Below are 27674 nucleotides of genomic sequence, written 5' to 3' on the forward strand. Positions count from 1 at the left end.
AGTGTATTTGCGACAGCGGTGGGTTGAAGCAGAAGTCTGAGGTGAAAGAAGGACTGCATCAAGTCACTATGAATTCTGTAATTAAAAATCAAATCCTGTTTGAGGAACCTAACTCTAACATGTCTGCTGTTTCCGTGCCTACAGATACACTCTCTTTTCATGACCATGAATTCTTATGAGACCCGGATATATTAATTTTATGACCACGTTGGACAATAAATGGCAATTTTAATCATCAGAAAATTGCAGAAACTTCAAAACTGAGTGGATCATACATGGCTCATCAACAGCTCTACTTTACAAAGAATTTCACACTGACTAACTTTTAAAAGAGTTTTCTTGAAAAAATAAAATGAAATTTTAAAAAGGAGTCAGAGAGACAGAAAGTGTACATGTAGACTAATTACAAGCATGATTTAAAGATACACAAGAATGGACTGGCTGCAGTGTCTAATAGGGCATATTTTCAATAAAATCAGTCCGTGCTCTTAGACTACTCATAATCAGGGCTTAGAATGGCAAGTTAGACTTGCTAATTACCAGAATAATATCCAAAGTGTTCTGTTTCGCTGTTGATAAATGTAATCATTCATATTTCTCTGGGAGCTTTTTGTTTCCATTATGCCCATCTGTGTAGCAAAGCCAAATCTTCACGCAAGCACATACAAGTTTTGCAATGTATTTGAAATCTTAAAACACGGATAACACTGCAACAACCAGTGTCGAGCTCTATTTCTATGAAATTCAAGGATTAGTATCCCTGATTATCAATATTGTTCTCAATGTAAGAGGTTATAATTATTGTTATATTTAGGACTCATTATTGGATTACAATGACCACATTGTTCAACTACAGCTGTGGCCTTTGCACACGAGAAATGCTGAAGTTTGCTGAAAAGTTAGTGTGGCTGATAATGGCAGCGGAAATCTCTTTGCTAGTGGAAGGGAGAGGAGCTTGCCAAACAACCCACAGCATCATTATGTATCAGGAATCCCTCACATGAAGCTAATCAAAGGAATGCATCCATTCACTCCTTATAAACACTACTACACCCCACTGCAGCAGCCTACAGCAGCCACAATGGGGATGGGATGAGAAAGTGTGCATTCCTCCTCATAATTCGGTGTATAAAATGACAGATTTTAAGCTCGCATTCTTTTTTTTTTTTTTTTTGGCCCCCTCCCCCAGAATCCCACTTGTATTCTGAACAAAGAGACCATATCGGCTAATGGGGAAGTGGAGGTGAAAGGTGCAAATATTTATTCTACCAAAACCAGAAGTTCTACAATAAGTTGTCCAAACATTATCAAGATTATAAGACTATAAACACTGAATGAAATACCACCCCTAAAATTTCAAAGAGGAAATCCCATTATTATCTCTTTTTTTTTTCCTACTTCAATCTATGCCCACATGATTTTTGAAGCAGCTTTGAGGACATGGAATGTACCATCCAAGCTTTGCAAAATCAAGAGGAGAAAGTGGCATTGTCACTTTACATGTAATAATATATTTTTATGATACACGAGAATCCAGACAGTCTAGTCTCATTCAGGGTCCCATGATGCTACAGTCTGTACAAAGTAATATTCAAGGAGATACGGCCGTGACCCAAGACACTTGATAAACTTCTCTTTCTCCATGAAATTCAAGCTGGCTAGCTAATAAAGGCAGATCCCTCAAAAGACACTTTTATTTCTACTCTGACTTTGCAGTTTTCTCACTTTCACAGTCACCCTCCTTCCCATTTTTCACATGTGTTCCACTTTGCAGAGTACCTCAGGAGAGGGAAGTCTTCCTGGATCCAATCAATGTTTAACTTCTTCCTCCGAGTACTACATTTCTGCTCCAATTATCACATGTAAACTTGAATACACTGCAACTACCTTAGTATACAGGCATTTTTCAATCAACGTCATAAAATTAGGGTTCTAAATAGCATTAACTAACAGCTATTTGATTTGTGTTTCGTCAGATAGATTTTTTAAATTTCAAACGCTACCATTTTTCTCCTCTAAAATGATTCCTTGTACAACATCTGCCTGCATCACTACCACTGTAGGGATTTGCTGTTTTCTCAGAACTTGCTCCCATACATCAGACTGTAAGGAGTAACTTTATTACTAATCAGTTCCTCACAAAATATAAAGCAATTTATGAACGAGCACAACAAGAAGTTTTTCTCAGCAGCGTCCTCCTGACTGTAGAGCTTCTAGAGATTTATCTTCACGCTAGCGCAATGCAACTTTACGAGATGAAAACTCAGCTTATCGCCAAACATAAATATTCTGGTGCCTACAAAAAAAAAAAAAAAAAAAAGGCTACACTACTGGTTTACAAGGGGAGAACAACATCTCCTCTACAAGGAGATGAACAACTGTCCATCTAACAACAGCCTGTGGCTTTATGACTTCTCCAATACGTCTCTCAAGCAAGCAGCGGGAACCAATGATATTGCAGTAGGCTGAAGTGAGTACCACCGGGCTGAAGACCACCACCAGCGTAACAGGGACAGAGCTGGAAAGGGTTAGTGAGGGCACGGTCTGCTTTTCTGCTCAAAGCAAACCAGCCCCCCATCTGTCCCAGCCCCGGGGGCTATGGCTGTGCAGCTCCAACCCAGGTTGCACTAATGCACAGCACCGGCCCTCCGAACAATTTTGCATGGCACAGCAATGACAAACTACCAAATTCCCAAACACGACTGTAAGCATTGAAATGCAACCACCTTATCCCCTAAGGATGGGAGGCTTTGTCTAAATAGGTGTGGTATTGGCTTCTTCAACGGTTTATAAGGGGCTATAAAGCTGAAAAAAAAAAACCCTCATGATTTAAGATACAAAAGTCTTCATTTTCCATAGCTTTTCAGTGTCTCCCATGATTATTTGCAGCTGTGCTTCACACCAGCACATGACTATAGGAAGTGCAAAGCCATCAAGTGTCCAAGCCTACAGCAGGCAGACAGGAGGGAAAGTTTCTTCAAACTCTGAGTGAACTCCCTCCCGTTCATTCTTCCTTCTCGCAACGCCCATGCAATTCCCAGGCTTGGAGCTCTCTTTTAGCAGAAGCTCGCACAATTCAGCACAGTGTGAGATTTGGGACGGTTTTAGGGTTGTGGGCAGAAAAAGCTGTACATCCCCCTCCACATGACAAAGAAACAGCTGTAACTTAAAATCATTGGTCAAATACTTTGATATGTGTAGGAGTGTGATGAAGAGGAAAGGGAAAGCTATACTTCTAATACTCATCGCTTCCATCAGTTCATATACATTGTCTCAGTAACCATCCCACCCCTCCGCAAAATATAAATGAATCATATATTAAAGGGAAAAAACAAGTATAATATGTAAGACAGTCAGAAGATGTTTATGTAAGCCAAGCACTCCCCTGACATTAACCAAGTAAGTAAATAAGTACTGGTTGTTCTTTCAAATGCCTTCCCATGTTTGCATTTTTACAGCATGCTCCGGAGCAGCCACATTAAACACACTGCTGTTGTCACAAGAAGGGCGCTCCTCTTCTCCCTCCCTTACATGGGCTAATATATGCTATTACGCAAAATAGTCGAATAAGCTCTGCCACAGCCTTTATTATAGTTCTTCATCACCAAAACCAGCTCTGCTGCCAAGAATTTATTATGTCAGAAGGCATCCTTTCGGAGCAAGCTGGAACATCGTGCCCCCAGAGACATAATGCAACAGTTGTTAAAGCTTTCCTTTACCTCAGTACTTTACACTGACTCCCACCACTGGAGAAATCTCTTAATGGTTTAGATAAGGCTTCAAGATTTATTTGGGGATGCCACCACACAGTGTATGCGGATTTCATGCAGCCCAGCAGCATGGTTAAAAGCAATGCAATTCATTTTGCAACATGAGCAATTCCTCAGTTTTGCTATGCTTAGCCTGACGCTCTCTCTGGAGCCACAGTGGACAAGATGCTGAGCTTGGCTGGGAGTGCTCATACGATGACTTCCATCCATGATTCCAAATTATTCTTCCTTCCCTACATTTGATTTTCCTTCTAATACCAGCAAAAGCATCCAGCGTTCACTGGCTCTATCTGCCTTCTCCCAGGAAGGATTTCAGAATTAAGCCAGAACCCTAATGACATCACCCGTAATCAGACAGAATATGTTCAAGTAACTTTACAAACAGTCCTACAAGTGCAGCTTTATTACATTCTGATATGCACAGATTCTGTGTATGTTAAGAAGTTAAAAACATTTCAGCTTTAAGCTTCTTGGCTAAGACAATCTGCTTCAAATTATGTTGAAAGTAGAGAGCTTTACGTAAAAGTACAGGCAAGGACAACTTTACATGCCTGCCCTTCCCTCGTGCTCGTTAAAAGAAAAGAACATATTCCATAATGTAAAATCTACAGTAGGAACTGTAAGCCTGTAAAGTGGGTGTACAACCCACACAACTGGATCATGGGAAAATACACTTGTTGGTTTTTTATTTTCTTTGGCAATATACTTTTTAGAATAATGTTGTCAGTTTTACATAAGTTGCAAATACATAAAAATTAAAAAAAAATATCTGTTGAAGTGACAACCTCAGTTACACTTTAGCTAGTTTCTCATTTTGCATAATCACTTGCTCATACAATTTATCCATATGAGCAAAAAGCAGTAACTAGGAATTAGACCCTTCAAAGACTGAATTAATCTCCAGTGACATATTAGTCTCTTTCAAGTCTCATCAATGTTATATCTCCAGGAAAGAGAAGTGAACGTTCACATGGAAAGTAATGTGTACGTGTCACACAAAATTAATAACAATTTGTTTTTAACTATTAACTTCATAGCACTAAGTTAATGGTATGAAACCGCTGTCCCTGAAGCGCTTCCCCAAAGAGAGGATGAGTGGTAATGAATACTAATATTCATTAAATATTAGTATTACACACTAAATACCTTTGTGCAAAATGCTACAGTTTCGTGCTATTAACATTTTATAGTGCACACACATACACACACTTAGTTAACCAATTCAGAGCCTTAATGCTGGTAAACCCAAAGAAAAACCTGATGTCCCCACACTTTGCTGCTGTTGCAGGGAACATTGAGAAGCGCCTATGGGGAGGTGGAAGATGTGCACCGTGCTCAGCCTCCCAAGCAATTCATGTAGAAAGAGGCCAGAGACATCACAGAAAATGAGCCCTCCAGAAGGCAGCACAAGGTGAAGTGATGCTCTCATGCGTTTTGCTTAGCCCTACTTACAAACAGCCTTGCCCCAAGCCACATGGAAGGCATGGCAAACTAAGCCAGAGTTGAGATTTAACGAGGCTGCAGTTCCACAAGCTCTGGTCTACTGTTGCCATAGCTTAACACATAAAAGGAAAAAAAAAAAAAAAAAGAAAAATATAAAGTTTTTCCACTGAATTAATTTTGAGCTTGGCTTTCCTTCGTGTGATCTTCATCCTTTATCCTGCAACATCCCTGGCTGGTAAAACTAAATACTTGTATCAGTCAGTGTGGGATAAAGTGTCCCAATTACGGATATTCCTGCTCATTTCCACAAGACATCACCAGGAGGTAAATGCTCTTTAAACACTTCCTCTGTTAGCTATATATAGCCAACTGTACTTCTTGGTCTTCCTCCGTATCTCCTGCCCATTTAAGCATTGTCTGCTTTACATTGAAAAGTAATGGAGAGGGCGTATCAGCATAAAAGCACTAAGTATTTCCATTAGCACCTTATCCAGACCTAATCAAAAGCTGGGGAAAAAATGAAACCAAAAAGTTAAAAAAAATAAAAATAAAAATCTGATTTTTCAGTCTGCAGAGTTTAACAGGACTTGTTGCATGTACTAATTTTCTTATTGTATGAGAGATTCCTTATTCCATATTTATTCATAAAAGTATACCTGAAACATAAAGTGGATGCCATTTCAAGTAGTTGTAAAAGCTGAATGAATCAATAATAACTAATATTTTTATCATAGTAATTCTGGATGACTTTGAATGCCTTCCTCCTTGTTGCGAAAGACTGAAGGAAGAGACTGTCCTTGTCACCTGCCACAGACTCCTTTGGTCTCATTAAATATAAACTGTCTGAACCTGAGTGAGACTTAAAGGGTGGGGGTTTTTTTGAATGACAGAGGACATATGTATTTCAAGTATCTGTTCTAAGGTATCAAATACATAATTTCCACCATCATTTCCAAATGACAACCAGTCTGTTAAACATATATTTATCAGCTGTATTCTGATTTTGCACTGCATCATATGCATCCTAGTGCTTATGTGTTATTTCAGCCTCCTGTTAAGAAACAGTAATATTTTGACCCTCTTCGGTTCTTTCAGAATCTCATCGCTAACTTGAACTATTTCAGAAATAACAGGGCTTTTAATAATAAAGCATGCATGAAGCACTGGTAGATAGGAAAAGGCAATTCTAATGCCTCTAAGGATAGGGTGCAATTCCCCTTCTGACAACAGGTTCTGCTCTGCTAAATCCCGGTCAGAGCTGGTTCTCTGCATAACGGCCAGTTTCACAACTGTAACAGGAGAAAAGTGGAAAATGGAAAAAAATTCTGAAGCTTTACTATTAATAGCTTAATATTAAATGTCAACCAGTTGTTGGCATATTTTTGAAAAGAAAAATAACAGTATAACAATGTAGATTTCTGCCACAGAACAGAAGTACTACAGGTTTTGCACACCAGCAAGAATTGACTTGGTAACAGCTGAGCACTAGCGGTGCAATCCTTAATAGATGAAAACCTGCAGTATGGCTTGAAATAGCCTGCCACGATATTATGTCGGTAAGACTATGTGGCCAACCTGTGGTTACAGTCAGATACGAAAATCTTAACCATGGGCAAGTCTGTGGTAAGAACCTATCTTCACCAGATGGGCTTGTTTGGATTCCCACTTGAAGAACCCGTCTTACCACCAAACTAGAGGCTGCATAAAGACCAGGTACGCTTTACCTATATCAACGTCACTCTCATTTATTCCTTTCACAGCAGCACCACCCACAAAAATTTTCCTCAGCTCATCTGTTACTCTACCAGCCCAACCCCCTCCCTCTCTTCTTTATCTCCTCCATATTGTCTTTGCACCTAAACAGGAATGGGAAAACCATTTTATTCTAGCATCCATTTTTCATCCTCTCTCCCTGCATAGCTCCAAGGTCAGCACCTCCTGCAGCACACAGCTTTCCTAAGGGGCAGGAGCTGTACAGCAGACTGACAAAAGCCTCAACGATTTCGCTGCTGCATGAGAGCTGCTAATATCAGCAAAGCCACCCAGAAAGAGCATTACTGGATTCACCTTACTGCTGGTATTTGGAAAATCTGTGACTAGCAGTAGAGGTATTAAAATCATCCTGCAAATAGCAGGCTGGCAATATTATGGTGCGCCAGAACCAGAAAGAAAATTATGTTTCTTCTACATAAAAATTCAAGCTCTGAGCAGCCTGTAGGGATCCTTCCTGCTTATCAGGAGAACTGCACCTCCACCATTTGCAGACAGAATTTTATTATAACCTATTCACAGTATAAGCCAGTCTTTGGCAGACAGAGCAGTGCTTTGATTTCCAAGCATTCAACAGGAGATCCTATTAATGAAACACTTTTAACCCACATTGTTCAGGTAGGGAGTGATTCGTTAACACGTGTCTCACAAAGTCTGAGCACCACATTAGCGTTGGGCCCATCTTCTCTGACACAACTTGACACTTCAGTCATATGTTAAGGTCTGAAGCATCTGTTCCGTAATAAACTGTTCTATGCTTGCCAAGAACCTAAGCACTGCCTTTTGGATGAGTACTGCTAAGTTGCAAGCCATAATTTAATACTCATCTGACATTGATGGTGACCCAACGTTTAATGGAGCTTAATGCTCTTCTGATGCCACTGATTAAATTATTGCTCAGTAGTCCAGTTTCATAATCTACAATTCGCAAGGAAGCAAGACAGATATACAGGCTCTGTCTCCTCTCACATCAGTGAATAGGTTCACTGGCAGGGAAAGGTTCCTTAATTGAAGTTATAGGTAAGTACGCTACAGCGCATCATTTGTCAATACAGAATTTTGTTCAGATGCTTAAGCCAATTATATTATTATGAAAAAGCAAAGCATGAATTATTCCCAAGCGCAAGGGGAAAATATGGGTAAAAGCCTTGACCCAGCATGTGCAATGACTTCATAACGTCCTGAGCACTGTCCAGGAAACTCAGTCCCCTGGCCAACAGGAGTTTCTATTCATTTTCCCCCCGCTAGGTTGTTTAACAGCTCGGTCACTGCTTAGACACAGCTGTGCAAACAATCTCAGTGTTTGGCCTGATGCTATTGAACTCCATCCCAAAATGTCTCTCCCCTCCTTTCTGCACATATGATGAGGAAGGCTAATTTGAACGCAGAGGATTATAGGCTTTTATAGTCCAACTTAAACCTGTAGATCCTAACATTTTTGAATTTTGAAAGAATTTTAATAAGTAAATTAGCAAGCTTCAATTTATATCCAAGACAGTTGGTAGCAACAGTACTTTCTAACTCATCTCAAGAAGGCCTATTTCCATCTTGAGGAGAAAAACGCCCCGTGAGTGCCCAAATGTTTTAAAACAATTAAAAGCAATTGAACAAAAGCAATGAGAAAGTAATGTTTTAAAAATGTCTTGGATGAGAACAACTAGAAAAAGTTTCTGAGGGTACAGACATAAAAAACAACAACTGCTTTTTCTTAGCTTCCCAGAAAATAAATGCTTCATCCCAGATAAAACAGAGGACCAGTGTCAGTACGCAAGTACTTTTGCAGGACTATTCCTTATTAGATTATTTTCACAGCTATTGGCAACCCAAAAACATGCCACCCTCAAGAAAGTAACTAAGGACTAACCACACACAAATTGAATGCTAGATGCTAGCATGAATGCAATATTAACGCTGCAGAAATAAAAAAGGCAAAATCAGAAAATCCTCAGAATAAGTTTCCTGAGGTATATGTACCTCAGCTACACTGCAGTTCCCAAGTATGGGCCTCATTTCTGAGACTGCACATGATTTTAACTTCAAACACATGAATACTCCTACTGAAACTAGAGTAGATCACACCAGTGCTTTATGTAAGGGTGAGTTTGCACATCTTGTTAGGTGATGAAGCTTTAGTTCTAGTGGAAAGTTGCAGAGTTACTCATGTCCTTTGAGCTGTTAGTGGGCAGAGGCTAAATAATTTAATCAATATTATGGAAAGTACAAACATCAGACCTAAGTAGGCCCTTTACAGTCTCTCTCAGAAATTAATGTGGTTACTTTAGAATCCTGTGGAAACCTCAAAAGCATTTGGTGATATTAAAGAAAAAGCTTCCCCATCAAACACACAGTATTAGCCAGTGTAATATATAGAACATGTTCCAAAATTAATTCTAGTACAGTTTTATACAACCATAAGGCCTGCTGACTTCTTCCTTCATTTTTGGTGTGTTTTTTTTTTTTTTTTTTTTTTTTTATCCAGAAATGCTTTAATATTGGCAGGATAACTTGATTCCCATTTTTTCTTAACTTGGTGTTCAAGACTTTCCCATGCTATGCATTAGGGAAAAAAAAACAAAAAAAAACCCAAACCAACAAACCAGCCAGTATGCAATAGCTAGTAATTAAATTTCAAGGAGTTAATCTCTGCACAGAACCTCAAAACCTAACATACTGCCCATGGGAAGAAGCTCTCCAGCTCAAACCCTGCACTGAAATCTCAAGAGGCAGGGTCCCAGATGTCTCCTTGTGAGGTGCTTGTAACGTCTTACCTTAAGACACTTTCCCAAGGATAAACATATTTTTAGGATTCTACAAGCTGTGAAGTATATACAATCCTTCTTCCCTTTTTTAAAAGAAATCTTCTCCGTATTGTCAAGCCCACAAAAATATATTTAGTTCTAGCAGTAACTGACCTTTTTTTGTTTGCATTTTACTCTTCAGTTTCACCTTCCCCACTGCTTACCACCAAGGTTACAATTCAGCCAGGCCTGCAGAGAGGATGTTTTTTTCCCCTGGCTGGATGAAAGAAGCTCAGCTCCAGCGGGAAGGAGAATATTTTCTTCTTGCAAACTCAATCCTCATCACTCAGCATCCTCTAAATGCCAATAGGAAAATTTACCCCATTGGCATGCAGGAAAAACATAACAAGGTATTGTTTTTCTTGGTCAGGTTTTCACAGTTACTTCTGACAGAAAACTTCACCCTTCAGCATTTGCAGGAAACAAAAGTCTATTTTCCTGCATCTCAGTTCTCCCAAAGACTTTGACTGCAGCAAACATCACCTGCCATCCACTGTCTTTCTCCACTGGTGGCTAAGGCAAGGAGAAAGAAGTGCATCTCAGCCCAGTCCCAACTCATCCATGCAGTGGGAACAACGGACACAAAAGTCTCCTCTCTCTCATCCCTAATTCCGATGTACAAACCCACCACCATTCCTCTTTGGGTCCCTCACTGCGTCCCTTCCAGCTGGGGAAGACTTTGGTGTGACCACCCCCTATCTCTACCCAAAACCCATCTGACCTCTGCTCCGAGCTTCCCCATGCGAGCAGTCAGACAACCAGCCACCCACTCCCCACAAAGCTGGGGGAGAAGCTGCAAGAAGCCACAGTCCCCATCTTCTTGCTCTTGCTCAGCATTCCGGTCTGTCTCCTCCCCTCCTCATGGGATGGGATCCCATCCGCTGCCTCACCACGCACCGCCGGGGCATCGGTACCCGTACGGAGCTGCCTGCATCCTCATCATTAGGAAAGCTAGCAAAAAATCCTCACAGCACGAATTCATCATGAAGACTTCTCCCACCATGGCTTGGGGCAGGTCGTGGCCATTTAGAAGAGCAAAGTGAAGGACAGGGGGGGTTGATTAGCCAACTTTCGCTGATATTTTCCATGGCATTCCCTTCAGAGTTCCCCGGAATATACTATTAAAAATGAGTATTTGCTTTTAATCTTTCACACTTTCTGTATGTTTAGAATACAAATAGTTACACAAAAATTATTTTGATTAAATGCCAATTTTGCACAGAGGAACAGATCTCAATTTAAGCAAAAGGTCCTACGATTACAGACCCCTGAAGAAATTGGCTGTTTTATTTTACTGTTATTTGGACCCTTTTGAATATCAGGATGAAAACATAATAAAAGGTTGCACTTCAGTATTCTAAGGATTTCTGGGGCTTATAAATTTTCCTTTAATTTATAATCGAGAGAGCTCCTTTTTAAAGCTAGTCAGAAGTCTATTCCAAATAGCTTTTTAAATAGCTAACTAGGACTAGGGAAGAAAAAAAGCAATTCAATGAATGTGTCACTGTTACAGAACCAATGTTGTATCACGCTTATAATATTTCATTAAATAGCAGACCTTTAGAAGACGAGAAATCATTAGTTTCAATCGTGAGTAAAAGTATTCACCTTTGCACCAAACACTACAAATGCCCAAACATTGAGAGGCAGTAAAAAAGGATCTTCTAGGCTTCTGCATGACATTTAGAATTATTTTATTACAATTTTGAGATTTCAAGAGTTTAAAAACACTATTTCAGGGAGAAGAAAATGTAGCTTGCTTAAGCCAGTAATCTCAACGCTTGAAATCGCTGCATCCCAAGTTGTTAAAGTACAATTTTTTCACTTAATTACTTTTTTTAAAAAAAAAAAAAAAGGCATTGCACTAGTGACTACTGCTAACAAGAAAAGACGTGGTGATTAAACGTTTCATGTCCTTTAATAGCTAATCTGAAGTGCTAATGAGTGTTCAAAACATGACAAAAATGTCAATTGTTACAAAGCTTCTCGCTACACTGCGGGGCGATGAGTAAACTTGACTTTTTTGTTTTCCTTGAGTCAGAAGCAGAACATTGCCAACCTGGAACTTTAAGCGGCGGTTACAGAGATTTACTCTTTACCGGACTGCCTTACATGAGTTTACAGGTGTCTCAGCTCACGCCAACCCACCAAGCAGGCTTTCTGACTTCCCACTGCTCCACGCAGCCCGTGCTTTTTTACAAGGGCAGCCACCAATTTCAGAAACCTAACTCTAATTAAAAGCACAATATTAACTCCTGCTCCCCCTTCGCCTTCTACAGATTAACCAACCTGAAAGAGGTTTCTTTGTGAACCATGAGAGTTTACTGCACACTTTCTTTGGACACAGGCCTGTCTCACGTGCCAGGTAATTTCACCCCTGGTGAGGACATTAATAATCCATGAACGCCGGAGGGAGGCACAGAGATGCCTCCCCCTGCCCACCGGCTGCTCCATACCAGCCAGCGGCAGCCTCTGCTTGCGCATCTGGAGCTTGGCACCCACACCAGTAAACGCACAACTGTGGGCCACAGCGAGAGCCACTTCTTTTAGTCCCTCCACCAAAAACATAAGTGCCTCCACCTGCTCTTCCCTGTGATCTGGCCTGGCGTATGGTAAATCCCACAAGGATTTTTCATAATACCTTACCATTATGAAATGAAAAAAGAAAAACAGTGCATAGTTTATTCAAGACACTTTCCATTAGTTACTTGGTTTTTCTATAATTTTTACGTTGGCTTCTTCTCCTACCAGTCTTGATATTTTAATATCACCAATTCTTTTACGCAAACTCAAAGCCAGAAAAGGCTTAGTCTCAAACTGTAAAATGATGTCTTTTCAAATCTTCCTTGAGAAAGTCCATAAACACCCTTGGAAACATTCCTTTAAAAGCCATCACAAATACTGTTACAAATAAAAGCTAAAGCTTACAAGAATGCAAACATTTACTGTGATGTTATTAATAATGAGTACTCTCAGGACCCCAACTGATATTTTGAGCTTTACACATATACTATACAGACTCACCAAACGATCTATTAATCTTATCTGTAGAGCGTTTTTAAAAAAATCTTTAAAATCCTATTATGATCTGACTCATAATTGGTAATTACTGAGCAATATGTACCGAAGCCCCTCCCACCCTCGTAACAAATGGGATGGGGATCCACCAGACATCCACAGCAACACCATGACTGGTATCCTGTCAAAGCACTGATATTTCTCACACAGCTTCGAGGACCTTCTGAAGTAGATTTTGATGATGCATTTTTTTTTTTACCCATCAGCAGAATTTTGTTTGGTAGTGTCTCGCTTATCATTGTAACAGTGATAAGCGTTGAGTGAGATCAAAGCACACCTATAGTTTATAGTAGGCAGGAATTTTACACAGAACGGTTTCCTATTACCCAAAATAATTTAATCAGATAACCTATATGAAACAAAACTTGAAGTGCTCTTCTTTCTCCTTCCATTCATATATTGCCTCTCTCTTTTCATGTATGACAAACTAGGTCATACAGGGCCTACATTTCACAAAGCCTAAGACAACAGGCACCCATCCGCTTGGTTTCTGGCACCAAGCCTTTCCCAAAATACCACATTATGAATTACAAACACTCTCTCCCCTCCTACATTCAGTCAGAATAATGGTGAAGCAGATGGCAAATTGTGATGGTTTCTACCGCTCAGCCAGAAGTGTGCGCAATTACCATTTGGTTACCAGATCTCTCCCTCCAAATAACCTACGCAATAATTCACTTCACCTTTTCTATCGTGCCATTCAGGCTGTAACATCCTCGGTGAATGATTCTCTACTTAGGGATGAAAAAAGGTGCCTACTCAAGCCCTTCTCCCTTCCTTTTGGGGAGGTGTGGGTGGTTGGTCTTCATTTTTAAGACTCTTGCATTTGCAGAAAGAACTCAACTTGTTTGGTCAACAGGCTCAGCAACAATATACTAAATAGAAACCTCATTTGTGAAATTTTAAGCCACTAATAATGACTTTTTCCCTTTTCAGTGTGCTACAGAATCCGCAGCAACATGACCACCAAAGAATTTGTCAAGGCGCTGCTTGACAGCTAGGACAAAAGTTAATGGGGTTGTTAATCCTCAGTCCACCCCACAGCTTTTGGCACAAGAAAAAGATAGGAGGAAAAGCAGAGTACGTATGATTTGTTTAGAAGGTGGCTCCATCTCAACAGCCGATCCAGCTTCCCAGCTGGGTGAGGTTCCTCAGACCTCCAGGTCTCAAATCAGAAGTGACAGGAGGCATGGCAATCTTCAACTCCCACCTGTGCACACACAGATCCGTATGGAAGAAATCAAAGCGCTGCAACGAGGAGACCACTGGAAAAACATACAAGGCTTCAAATAATCTGAAGGGCATCAACCCACACTGAGTGCCTAAGAAAGTACAGACAGTCCTGCCTCTTCACTAAAAAAGGCATTTTTCCTGCCTGACAGCTTTTAAAAAGGTTGCTAGCAAGGGCATTGTAATGATTTCTTTATTTAAAACACATTCCCAAGCTTCATGTATCAAACTAAATGTCCCTCAACTTAGTCTTGCCATAAAGCTGAGGCATTTACACATGCAGAACAAACTGTATCTTATGATACTAAGCAAGACTGAAAATGGTCTCTGTATTAATGATTAACAAATCTGTGTATGTTCCAATATATAAAATGCCTTAATGCCTTATTATTTCTAAGTTATGCAAGTCTAAGACAGAGGCATCCCACAAAACCAACATCAACAAGAAATTAAACTGTCAAAGAGCAAACGATTTCTGCCTACCAAACAGGATATATGGAGAGTAGTATAATGGAGGGGTTTTAATTAGCTGGGCATATAAAGCTGTTGCAAGACAAATTTCTTTCATTAAAAAAGCAGCCAGTCAGTTAGAAAGGCTTCAGTGCACTTAAAGTAGAGACGACACAAGGCATTTAACCTTCTCCCTCCCCTGTAATGAGGAAGAGCCGGAGGACTCGCGATGCAGGGGGTGACAAGCAGCCTCTTCACCTGCTGCTGGAACGCTGGCAACTCCCCAGTAAAGCCAAAAACACGGAGGGTCTCCAGCACCACATGGGAAAAAAAAATAATCAGAGATATAAAGAACCATTTTCTGTAATTTTGTTCAGACACGCAGGAGGAGAGTTTCTTACAAACTGAAATGTAGGATTTTTAAGACCTTCCAATTTGGAGTACAAAAGTTCTGTGTGTTGGCCAAAAGCGGTGTCTCTACTAGTGTGGTACCCACAGCAATATGCTGTTACTTTGCATAATGGCTACTTGGTTTCAACACCAGATAGTACAGGTTTTGGCTACTTGGTAAGCCTCTCTGTATTACTGAACACAGGGAATTTTCTTCACTACTTGTTTAGTTTTGGTTTTCTTCTCTTTTATTAATCTTTGTGAAATATTTGCTCGTTAGCAACGGCAATTTCTCTTTCCCAGGGTTACATCTCATACCACATAGCTCCTGAGTCAAGCACTTATTTTATACATGCAATTTCAAAACTGTTACAAATATAACTTTAAAAAAATGAAAAAGAATTTAACATAAAACAAAAGTGACTGAGAAGATGTGTGTATGCACAGTACACCTTTTCTCTCCTCTACACTTAAAATACTCTGCTTTACACATCATACATTTGTATCCCAACATACTGTTCCCACTTCCCCCCTTGTCTCAGGCTAGAGGTGCATCCTGAAGAAGGGCTACACCAGCTCTTCTGTCTCCCACAGGGGCCAGGGGTCACATCAGAAACATTGATGAAAAAGCCACCACACAGCTTATTAGCAGAGGAATTACTCTGCCCAGGCCCACCGAGAGACTCAGGCACCCAAAAACAGAAATTACATGCCTGAATTTAAGACCACAGACATCAAAAGCCGCTCTTAATCTTTCAGGGTGTGATTGCAGACAGTTTTGTCTGATCAAATTAGGATGGAGACAGACCCATCCTCGTCTCCAAATCCTCTTCTTGCCAATGCCAACCCGGGCACACCAGCAACACGTACACACACATCAGCCAGGATGCTCAAGGTACTTAAAAGCGCAGGGAACCTTATGCTCCCAGCCCTTCTTCCCAGGAGTATTAAAAGATTCTGGATAAAAATACAGACAGTCCCAAAAGCAAAGCTGGGAATCCAAGACTCCCCCTCACAGCTAAATGGGGATTTGCTGGACAGCAGTTTCGTATTTTTAACACGGTTTTGGGAACAGAGATTACAAGATATTGAATGAATGTTGGATTGTTCCCCTTCAGTTCAAAACAAGTCATTGTTCTGGGATGGGAAACTGTGGTTTCTCAAAAGACAAACATCCCTTCTTGCTTGTTTCATTAAACTGGCAAAAGAAAATTTAATTCAAATTAAGAAAACTCATATTCAAACGGATCCACTGGAGAAAAACAATTGATATTTATGTGCTGTTGCCACTTTGCACTCATTACAGGGGCTAATGTTTTGCAAGACACATCTTTTAAACCTTACTAAGCTTATTATTTACTATCTCCTGACAAGCATGACTTCATTTCAAGAGCTGGCATACATCCCATTGTGAGAATCTAATCTTTAACAACATATCCTAATTAAAAATGCACGTATAATGCTAAAAACAAAAAGCTAAAATTCAAAACAAAACAAAAAACATTCATTTGACTAAACAAAGCAATTGGATTAGAGTGCACAGAGCAAACTTAAATAAAGTCACATATGCCACAGCAAAAAGTCATTAAGAGAAAGGGGGGAGCAAAAGGGCAAAAAAAGAAAACAACAGGCACACAACTCTTTATAGCTGGCCTTATCTGACCTCTCTGAACTCCTAGCTAGTTAACTTCCCATCTGTCATATCATAATAACTTTAAATGGAGCAAATTTAAGAACTCGTCAAAAGTTCATTCAAGTCAATTGTTTTTACGGTGCTTGATTACACACAAGAAGGGTGCGTTCTTCTAGAGAAGCTACACGGATTTATTTTCCTCAACACTGATGGCTGATTTTTATCATTAAACCATTTACAATTTACCATTTAGTGCTGTTCCACAGTGACACAAAAATCCTAAATTACTGAGCAGTAAACAAGAACAAATGACCTCTTGAGATTTAAATACCTAATCTTGCCACTAAAAAGCTATTTCTATCTATTTGCTCATTTTTAAATTACTGTAATCTGGAAGCCATTTTCTTTCTAGGGAGTACAGTCATAACATTTGACACTACTGAAATGCTTTGAACTCAAAAACTTTGAGCTACAACTTCGTGAACTGCCGTAACGCTTTCACAGGTTCTATCAAAAGAAAAGTAAATTAGATACATTTGTAATTTTAGAAACAATTTTATCATCGATTGAAGTTAAATCCCAACACACATCAATCTTTTCCTTCAGAGGTCTCATTTTAATTCTTTCTTGAGGTGAATTTTGATTTGGTAAGATTTATCAAAAAAAGTATTCTGTAGAAAATTGCTTCCACTATTTGATAGGACTAAACGAGAGGGTACAGGCTTAAGATTTACAGTTTTAATTCTTAGGATAAATACAAGTCAATTACCTTGTAGGAGGCAGACCACATTACCAAACATATACAAAGTGAGGAAATCTAATGAAATGACAAGACAACATTACAATTCCTAGACGTTATTTAATTTTGCCTGTTAGTTGAATTAATTTCACATATAAGCAATTGAAGAGTTATGAGCACGTTCATTTTTCCTTTGGATTTAAAATGTCACCATTTTCACCACAGCCTGCAATATATTACCAACTGAAAAAAAAAATATTGTCTAAAGTAAGGGTCTTTTAATTTTATTTTTTTTTATAAAGGACTGGGCAGCAAAATTTTTATTCTGTCTGCTCTACCTTCTTTTCAACTAGAAGACAAATTTTTGGTTAATTTTCGGGTTTTTGAAGGAGCGCATCACATATCAAAGTTATCTTTTCAGTTATTCCATTACACAGACAGCACTCATTCCCCCAAAACAGGAGTTTGCACAGATCTGCAGAGGTGAAAAACAGTCAGGACTCAGTATTCTGCAAACTCAAGCCCCTTTTCCACAATCCCTGGCATTCGGATGCCCAGGCAGCCACCTACAGCACATCATCGCACCCTGTTTCGGAAAGCATCATCTCAGATCTCCTGATCCGATAACACCACCAGAGGCAGTCACTAATTGTCCAGTCTGTTCAGGTTTACTCATTCATATCTCATTAGCATTAGCTACCTCCAGTTCATAATTGAATAGGTCAGTGTGGCTTCTAGTGTGCTGAAGGACAATGGTTAGGAAGAAAGAGAAAAACTGGATGATGTCCAAATAACTAACAGAAAAGGGTTTATTAACCAAGACAGAACACAGAAGGAATCACTGAGCTCCTTCTAAATTAACTTTGTAAAATTTTAGTAACTGAAATTACCTTTAGCCTTCCACAACAAATTTCATCTTTCATTCATCTAGGAAATACTACATAGTACATGGAGTATAATTTCATAGAAAAGTGATATTTTGTCTTGCACCAAGTGTTTTGTTTTTTCCCAAGACCTTGGGTTGGTACGCTGGTAAGACCATTTTCAAATATTTTCATTTCCATCAGGGAGATGGCTAGCAATCCTTCATTAGCTTTGCCACGACTCTTCAGCTGTCTTATTCAAGCCAAGATAGTTGCCAGGAACACCGAATCCTTGATTTAAAAGGAAAACAAAAAAAACCAACCCAAAACCACAAGGAAACACGCTAATCTTAGGAATACAGAAGTTTCATGACTGTATATGCACCATTTTACTTTCTATAGTTGCTAAGGGTAGCCTCATCATAACTCAGGCAAGCGTTCGAGTGCTGTGCCAGTAATGAAATTTGCTAAAGCAGGCATTTAAAACAATACTTTGAAAGCCATGAAATATCCAGTCCTTTTAAAACATGAGTTTAGTTGCTCTCAGGGAGTCCTGTCGTATACCTAAATTTCTAGTATTTCTAATGATAAACTCTCCTCCTTCCTTCAAATGTTCAGATTGACACTTATATGGAAATTTCTTATGTGCCATGATTACGCTTCCAGCCCGAACCTCTCTCTCTTAAATCCACACGCAGAGCAGGACAAATTATTCACACTACACTGTGCTCTTGGACTCAATTATTGGGGCTCAAGAAATAGGCTTTTGACCACAGACTGCATTAAACAGCTAAGATCCATATGGTTTAAAGCATACAATGAAATAACAGCTAAAGTAATGAAAACTACATCTGATTTTGAAGTCCACTACCCAACAGTGAAATTACTGATCACAGGTATTTTCAAGAGGACTTGTGGGGCATAACACTCAAGGCTATACTAAAAAACTTAAAAAGAAATTTAAGAAACCATAAGCCTCCACATTCTACGTTAAAATAACGTATAGTTAGTTTTATCTGAAAGTATTTGAAGACCGCAATATTTGAAAAGGGCAATAAACGCCTTTCTGAAAAGCAATAAGGACCACTTCATCATCATGCCCTTACAGAAAGCTTTAGAAACAAGTAGAAGCAGACTACAAAAATAAAAACACACTAACAGATTTGTATTTTTCTCATTAGCTCTAATAAAACAAAGTCTACCAAAAAAAGCCATGGAGACAAAGGGCACATGGCTCTGTCCATGACCATAAAGAAACAATAAACAAGCCAGCAAGAAGTCAAACAGTGTTGGGCACTCAACAAGGTACTTTTTGGATATTTCACCTCATACTTCAGTCACACCTTAATCAGAATAAAACAAGAATAAATTTGTTTGGTATTTAAAAGGTGTACACAAAGCAGGACAAGTAAAGATTCACGACAGTTGACGGTACACAACATAAGTTATTTCTTCATTCAACAGGTCCCTCCACCACTAATTTTTGAAAATCTGAAACAAAACAAGGACAAGAATGGCACTGCACCTTGCAAATCAAAAGATTAACTCTGTGAAAGCAACCAACAAAACTACAAAGTAATTAAAGAAAGTAAGGAAGGCTCATCTCAGTCACGGATATCAATGAGGGGAGTCCAGTTACAAAGATTTTAATTATTAACATGGAATTTAATCGGAGCGCTAGAGTTAACTTTCCCACTATGATGAAGAATGCCAGTGAGCCTTCAGCAACCGCACCTGGCCAAGATTTCAGGTTCACGTCTCACTAAAAACACTAAGGTCTCTTGTCATTCCCATGAAGAGTTTCAGTGTTGACTTAGAGGGAAGAATGCCATCTAGTGAATTACTCAGACAACACCGGCACGTCCCACCTATATTTACCTGGCCTCATTATGCAGAGGAAGGTTTTCTTCACCTTCTTACTGACATGAAGATTATCAGGAGAGAAGGGAAAGAGAAAAGGAAGGGAGGCCAGGCCATCTATTTTAAAATAGGTCATTTATAGCTGTAGCTATTGGCAACTGGTGGATGGGGCCAAACTAAAAATAAATTCTACACTTCAACAAAAACAGTAATATTATAAACTTCTATATGGCCAACGATCATCTTCTGTGGGAGGCAAGAGCCCTTTAGAGGTGACCTAGCCATCTGCTCAGCAGTATCGATGTGTATGTTCATCCTTCCAAATACAAGAGGGACAAGGAGGAGGTCCCAGTACTATCCCTGCTTAGCTCCCACTCCAACACTCCTCCAGACCATTTTGGTCAGCTCACACAAGAAGATTTCGTTCCATTGGCGGTGCTAGACCAAGCAGCACAGGCATAGCTCCATCAGCAATATCTTACGTTATGTGAAAATGGCTTATATGCTTGAGCAGCTCAGCTGGACATCCACTGACCACCCACAGCGGACACCAGTAAAATCCCAGCAGGGGCATCTCCACAGCAGTCGCTATCATAAATTCAGCATTCCCAAAGACTCTGTTCCACTCAAATCGATGGACATCTGATGCTGATGCCAGTCTTAAACCATTTATTAAAAAAAGTTACTTGAACCTTTAATTTAAAGGTTCTATTAATTCTCATCAACTTTTTGCCCTCTTCTTCACACAACAGAAAAGGTATAATACAAAATTATAGCACTTTGCATCCTACAATATTAAAATAATACACTTCAGCTGAATATAGTTTAATTACGGCTTACTCCGGTACACTCATATATTAATTAACTGTTTACTTGGAAATTCCCACCATATGGTACTGTAGCAGATGTTAATCATGTAAGGCCAAACACTTTGAAATTACTGTTCTAGGCACTTCATCTGAGGTACCAAGTGCCCTAAATTTCTACTTAAAGGATAAACTGGAAATGCTGAGCACCCTACAAGATCACACTCACAGCTATTTTCTCAAAGATAATATTATTTGGCAGACAAGCAGAACAAAAAGGGCTAGATTTTTGAGCCTCCAGTGCTGTAAAATGACTTGATATACTAAACTGCCTTTGCATAAGAGAAATGCCTGCCCTGGAAAGCTCAAGGAAAAATTCATTTCATCTACCAGCCATCTGCTAAGCCCATGTACGGTGAGGGCGAAATGCGTGTATGAGTGGATGTTTGCATAGCATTCCAGATCTTGGGTGCACCAGAGCAATGGACCTGTGTCTTCCAGCCTTTCACCCTTCAATTGCAGGTAAGGAGCGTTATGAGGAGCAGCAGATGCTTGACCTTGGACAGTCAGCCATTTTAAATTTAAGAGCAAATGTCCTGCTAGGTCCAGCTGTCCCATGAGAAGAAATTAAACTCCCTTATTTAAGGTAATTACTTCGCTTTTTTAGAAAAAAGTGGATGTGTTTGAAAAGCTTGAAGAGACAAATGAAGAATATGTGGCATTTCGCAGTTTCATGACACAGCCCTTCCAGAATTGCATTTTTTTTTAGTAATGTATTTGGGAACACTTATCCTACAGCATTTGTCTTGATAACTACTCAGCTTCTAAACTGAAGGTTTAAAGGTTTCATTAAGTAAATTATTTAAGCAGTAAGTGTGATAGTAGCACAGTTTTGTTTTATTTGGATCTAGAAATCTAGAGCTGTTATCCTGCTAAAGATAAATGCTACAGGTGATCATTGATATAGTTATCCTAGGATTTAATGAGAAAGTGTTAATTTATTGGAAAAAAAAAAATAATCACAAACCACCAGCATCTACATAGCAAGGAAGCCTGAGGAATGGGCTTTCTCTTTCCCCTAGTTGCATACCTTTGAATGCAAGCCTATACACGAAGAATTTTCTCAGGAAACAGTTTTCCCTATTCCTCTGGGAATGAGTAACAAATACTATGACTTGACTTTGAGAAATACAGTACAATCAAATGCTACAGTAACTTTACTGAGATTAAACGGTTATCTACTCTGTGTATCCAACAGAAAGGCTAGACCATTTGCCAATTTGGGTTTTAGAAGATAAAACTGCCTGGTTTATTATTGCCGGAGCACTAAGAGACAACTACTCGCACAGATTCTAAAAATATATCTGTATACATATTTCAAAACTCTAATCTGAAAAGTGATCTGGTTTATATCACTGCCTTGCAAAATTCTTGACACCCATTAACCAGAAAAGGCATTTGTAAATTGCTTGGTTTAATACTGCAGCGTGCAAATAAATCTGAATAAGATCAGAATACAGAGCTTCGATGAACTGTTGCAAAAAACCACTTGAGAAAACATATTGTGAGGCCATATTTAAACTAACAGATGTTTCAGAAAGAGAACAATATGTTCAAACAAAATAAAGGTGTAAACGGGCAGTGTTGAAAGAGCTTCACAACTAGCACATTAATTTCGGTGGCGAGTGAGATCACCTCATCTAGGAAAGCTCCCTCCCGAAAAAAAAAAAAAATCATTAATTTAGAAATGAACTCCCATCTTATGCTTCAAATTTGGCTGCATGAATTATTTGCAGAGTGGCTGCTTATGTAACATTGCCTTTGCTATGGCAACACCCAGGCTGTTGGGCTTTGTCACATCCCCCTTTCCAATTGCAGTTTCATTTTCTGCTGATAAACAATGGCAGGAGAGGTTTCCTAATCACAAAGCAAGATGCTCTAAAACACATCACCATGACTGATGCGGTGGCCACTAATACTGCTGCAACTCTTAATGTCAGAAGGGCAAGCAAAAAGTGAGAGATCCACAGGAAAAATAAACAAGCTAAAGAGAGAGATCTTCCAGCGCTACTTTCACTCCAGCTTTAAAGCTTAAAACTAAAGTTTGGAATAGCGCAGTTTGACTCTTGACTATCCACCTTTGTGCAAACTCCCCTCTCCAAAAGGGCCCCCAACTTGTCTTACTGAAATTCTTATTACTTTTTTACAAATGGAGTAACTATCTATAAATTTAAAAATTTGGGAGTTCATCGAAATTAAGCTCCAACTATGGCACTATTTCATATTTTTCTACAGCTTTTCCACAGATTTTCTTCCTAAACGTTACCGTAAAAGTCATAAGTCCATTTAATAGCATCACTTCAAAGCTAATGGAGTACTATATGTACCCTCCAGTACTGCAAAGTTTTAGTTTGCTTTTCTTGGGAGAAAAAAACAAGACTTTTAATGCTGACAAATTCTAAAACACCTGATCCATTCCACATATGGCACTGAGCAATGACTGTTCAAGCTGATGACTATTCTGCAGCTCATCAGTCATCTACACAAGCTTCACAAGGAACTAAAGTTTCAGAATCCAAGCATTCTTCATACTCTTAAATATCCAGCTTTTTTTCCCCTGAGACAACTCAGCCTTCTCCATATTATTTCTAATGGTCACATTTGTTACAGGCCCTACCAAAAGCAATATGAATGGAAGTAGCACAAGGAAGCACCTTTAACTCAATAAACCATTGAAAAAAAAACCCACAAAAACAAAAAACAAAAAGATGGACAAAGCTGAAAGCCTGAAATCAGGCACATACATTTGTGCAAGCACATCTCCTCTCTACCATAAAGTAGATGCTCACAGGCCTTTGTGGCACTACAGTCCGGCCTACACTCCAGAAAAAGCTCTCTCCCAAACTGTCCACAACGCAGTCTTCTTCAGAGAAAGCCAAGGCAAAACATGAGGTAGGTCTGATAGTGACCCTGAATAGAGGAGTCATCCTTGCTGGTTTTCAGACCTAAATCCATTTGCTAGATAAATCCATAGCGCTGCAAGAGTTTGTGCCTTCACTGATGAGCTTCCCTCTTGCTGCCTAATGGTTCAGGACCTGCAGCAGGACCTGGGTGTTGCCACAGAAGTCCTAGGGCTCTGCACATGCAGGAACAGGAGTAAGAGGATCCCTGTGGCAACATTTTTTTTTAAAGTCATTATAAAGTATTAGACTCTTTCGTTACAGAGCATTCCCACAAACTCTTGCATTTTCTTGATGAATAACACGTAAATCCCGTTACACCAAGTGGAGCACAGTTGTTGGCAGCCCACGACAACTCCGTGCAAACACACACGCTACTGGAAATGGACATGAACTTCTGTACATGAAGAGCAGGCAGAAACTCCTTTCTTAAATCCATGCAATACTCAATCAACCAAATGGGGAACTTTTGCACTCTGGTTTTGCTGTGCTGGCACATTCATGGTTCTCCTTCTCTTCCCCCAGTCCTTCTAAATATTTACATGCTTCTAAATTCTGGCAGAGTACACTTTATAGAGGTAAAAAGCATTCCTTAGCATTAGAGGCCTTGAGAGCAACTCCATGCCTCAGATGTCAGCTTCTTGAGTATGACTACCATTACAACGGTTTAAGCTGCGTGAACTTAGTCTAAGCTCTATGAGCTGTCATTCAGCAAACAAAAAATAAATATTTAAGCTTTGTTAGATAAAGTAATATCGATTTTTCCAGGTGGATTGCCTTTTTGAACAGACTGTGCCATTGAGAAATTGGTACTGAATTAAAACTAGAATACTGTTAAGAACAGCAAGTCCTTATCAAACTACAGCCATTATAAATAACCTCAGACAAAAGAAGTTAAATAACAAGACTCAGTTAAAAACATCCTGAAGTTTAGCAAGTAATTGCGTGTCTTTGAGCTTTCTCAGCGCCTTGGAAATCTAAAACACATCTGACATGTTCCCTTCCTGAGTCAGTGAAAGCCATGACGTTCGACGGCGCTCGCCTATGCAACGTGTCAACGTCTTGCAACGCGGCAGTGGAATCCACACGTGTCCTCCAAAGGGGAGGCAGAGGAGGTGATTGACACAGTTTCAGCTCACTGATCCATGCAGGGCCTTTAAAATTAGTACTAAATATATGAAAAGCAAAATAATACACAGTTTGAATCAAATTAAATATTCATTTTATCCTCCACATACAATCTGCCATCCTGTGGGAGAGATGAGCTAATCCATCTGCTCTTTTTCCAGCTCTATGACAGTTAATCTTCCGTCCGTGGGTTCATTTTAAACCATACAAAAACTCATATGCTGACACAGGCTCCGCTCGTTTTGTCCTTTTCATTTGCAAAGTTCTAACTGGTACTTTGGTCCACAACTTATCATATACATTTTCATAGTCAAAATTTAGGTAGTTGCTTCTTTGCATAACCAATTCCAGGTGCAAGTCTGTATCTCAGCAACGTTAGAGTACATAGGCTATTAAAGGATGCATTGACCAACCGTGTATATCAAGGAATTAAAAAATGAGAAGATACTGGAGAGGCTGTATTTATTCCATGAAGATGCACAGTCTTGAGCCTGCTCCCTATCCAGCCATTCAGCCCAGAGGTTGGCACTTTCATTTAACACTTTTGAGCGGTAATACTTTCCCTGTCTTCATTTCTCACAACTTTTAATATTAAGCCCAATGCTTTATCACTGCGCTGAAAAAAATGCCACTGAGGTAATGGCTCTTTTGCCTAAATAAAGAATTCCAGACAGGGCCTTTTATTGCAAACGTTCGGGTCATACCAGCAAGACCATCACAAAAACACTGAGAGCAATAAAATGTGAAGTGTTTCATTTCCCCTTACTTTCAGATAACTGTAAACAATGTTAAACAGTAGGATTTTCCTTTTTCAGGAAAGATTTTGCTTTGAACATTGAAATCTATTTGAAGAATGCTCTTTACAGAGCTGCTCTGAGCAGGCATATTACATAGCAGGGCACTTACTTCAAGGAAGAGGTTAAAACCCAGTTCAGCATTTATAATTCTGTAAAATAAGCCCAGCAAGTCAGCAAAATATTCTCACATCTTGACGCTTAATGTAATTTATGCAAACCAGACTTGACTGCCACTAATGCAAAGACCACTAATGAACTCACCCCAAAGTTCTCGTGACAATGACACATTCATGTTTTACTCATTGAACTGTCTCGGGTACCTCTTAAAACACAGAGACTTTCAGAAATGTAATTTGTTGGCGACAATGTGTTTGAAGCAGTAGAAGAACAGATTTCAATAACAGTATTTCCAACACTGCAAGTGATACCTGAAGAAAATGAAGTTCCTGCAGGCAAGACCACTTGCCCTTACCCACTACCATCCTTCCTCCGAACTCGGCAAGGCGTGATCCATCAGACAGGACCAGACCTGCTGACAGCTGCTGGTCACACTCATTTTCAGGCTCAACTTCTGAAACTACAGTGGCTATCATCTAGGTGCTTTTCCTCAAAAAGTGCTAGTCAAAGGCAGGTGCTTTATCTCTTTGCACTTCACTTTAAATGAAGGTTCATTTGCAACTCCGAATACAAAATGAAGAAATGAAAGCTTGAAGCAACATATACGCGTTTACTCAGTAAAAAGGAAAGTACTCCAGAGAAACGATTGAGCATTCCCACCAAAATAAACACGTTAAATGCTAAAAAACAGGCTTCATAATCCAAAAAGTCGACACGATTGCAATAACTGCTTTTTTGTAAAGTTCATATAATTATTTTTAAAAACAGATCTACAGTTCTGTGTGTTAGTTACTGGTTTCTAACCACGAACCTTTATCCAGCCTCACAATTTCAATGTTATCATTTAGTCCGCCTGTTGTTTTTAAATAACTGATTTTATATTGATGCAATACAAAAGCAGAGTATGCAAGGTACTTCACCTGTCCTTTATGAAAAGTATTAGATGTATTACATTTTTGGAGTGTTTTAAAAATGCACTATCTGCAAACTCATTATTTTTCTGCATTCCCAAAATATGGGGGAGGTATCTCAGTCATTGATTTGAAAAAACTCCTACACAATCTATTTTCTTTTTTCCAGAAGTAAAAATGTTGGAAGCTAAATAGCTGTAACAAAAAGGGTTTGCTTTTAATACTGATCATCTGTAGCTCCTTCAAGTTTTTTATTAATATTTACTAATTTCTCAGGATATGAAGTATCACATTCTTCTTTTTTTAAATTATTATTATTATTCTATGGATTGAGAATGCTTCAGAAACAGCAAAACTATGTATGTTACTGAATATAATTATAACTCGACAGCTATAAATGCCAGGATTGAATAACTGAAAACATATGCTATATGCCTGAAATTTTAAGGATGATGAAAGCGTCACATTAGTAGCACGCAGCATGTTATAAAGAACTCCCACAATGTAACAGTTGTTCAAAAGTTGTACCCATCCGGTCATTCTATCTTTATAAAAAGATATATAATACTAGATGGTGATTTATTCAAAACACAGCTGCAGCCTAACTTAAAGATAATAACAAAAAGCAACAAAAAAAAAACCCCACCACGACAAAAAGACCTTTTTAAATTACAGTGTTAAAGCCATGCCGGTGCACGCAGAGTGAGAGAAAAGCATTTCCAGAAAGTCCAAATTTTATTCTCATCAGACTTTATTTTGGGGGAGGACAGGTGAAGGGGCGGGGGGGGGGGGGAGCGGCAGAGGCAGAGCAGCAGCACAGGCACACGCCAGCCCGGCGGACTCTTCCCCATCCATGTACATCACGGATCTTTAAACGCCGCTCCTGGGGTGGGGGATGGCGACCCCCCCTTTCCCTGCCTTCTCCCCCCCC

The 27674-nt window shown here is 39.4% G+C and overlaps 1 protein-coding gene across 8 annotated transcripts in view; it reads right to left on the reverse strand.

Annotated features, from left to right (window-relative positions):
- The window catches only part of CNKSR2 (connector enhancer of kinase suppressor of Ras 2), a 216295-nt gene that overhangs the window by 187264 nt on the left and 1357 nt on the right, over positions 1–27674 (reverse strand). The window lies entirely within an intron of this gene.

Source organism: Larus michahellis, chromosome 1 (assembly GCF_964199755.1).
Source record: "Larus michahellis chromosome 1, bLarMic1.1, whole genome shotgun sequence".
In the NCBI taxonomy this organism is placed as follows: Eukaryota; Metazoa; Chordata; class Aves; order Charadriiformes; family Laridae; genus Larus; species Larus michahellis.